This window comes from Muscardinus avellanarius (assembly GCF_963383645.1).
Source record: "Muscardinus avellanarius genome assembly, chromosome: 18".
In the NCBI taxonomy this organism is placed as follows: domain Eukaryota; kingdom Metazoa; phylum Chordata; class Mammalia; order Rodentia; family Gliridae; genus Muscardinus; species Muscardinus avellanarius.
In genome coordinates this window covers 38,406,266-38,407,338 of record NC_137804.1, presented here as the reverse complement: position 1 = coordinate 38,407,338, position 1,073 = coordinate 38,406,266, and positions in this window count along the sequence as shown.

Below are 1,073 nucleotides of genomic sequence, written 5' to 3'. Positions count from 1 at the left end.
CCACGGAAATGGGGGTGGGTGAAGCCCTGGCCCAGGAAGAGGAGACATTATGCATCCCAGTCTCAAAATAAAGTTAAAAGGAAGCTGTGTTCAACCTTTAAAAAAAAAAAAAGGAAATACAATATGTGGCTCAATAAATAGCAAAAAAGTTACAAAATGACACAGATCTTTTTCCTTAATATACAAGAAGGGAGAAAGACAGAGGGGATGACCAGGTTGGGGGGACTTTCTTCCTTCTCCTCCCTGGGACACGGCAGGGGAGGGGAAGGGAGGGCACAGAGACAGCAGCTGGGCCTGGACAGATGCAGGTAGAGATGGAGGCTCAGTGGAGAGAAATCTGGAAACAGAGTGAGGGGAAGGGGTGAGGGGGGACAGGGGAAAAAAGGAGACAGCTGGGAACTCCCAGGCACCTGCCTGTCCCCTGGCACTCCAGATCTGGAGGGCAGCACGGGGCTCCCCTGGTCCCTGAGCTGAGTGTCCAGTGACTAGTGGGTGGAGGGAGGGGCACCGCTGGCTCCCACCCGGCCACCCGGAGACCCCGGTGCCCGTGGGTGGGGTCCTGGCAGGACACGGGGCCTGGGCGTGAGGTATGTGGCTGAGGCCTGAGACCTCCTGGAATCCTTCAGTGTGGGGGTGAGGCCTCGTCTGGGCAGCCTGTGTGTGGGGTGCAGGGCGGCAGCAAGGGGCCCCTGAGCAGTGGGGGGTGGAGGAGAGCTCAGGAGAGGGCGGTTAGGTGTCCTAACAAGGGCCCTGGCCCCCTGGGGTTCTGCTACAAGGCCTTTGGGGGTCAGTTTCTGGAAAGCCCTGCCTCCCAGCCCCTCTCCTGGAGCCCCCACTGAGCCTGGTGGAGGGGGAGCTTGCCTATTGCTTGTGGGGCGCCCGGGGGGGCCCTGCCAGCTTCCCAAGCACACAGCCCCTTCCAGGCTCCCCGGGGGTGGTATGGCTTCTGCTCCTCGAGTGGTACACACTCGTTTGCACACTCGTAGGCACGCATGTGGCCGGGACGACAGCAGGGCTTCCTTCCCGGCTTAATACTGAAACTCGCCGCTGGAGGGAGCCGGTCGGGGACCCCT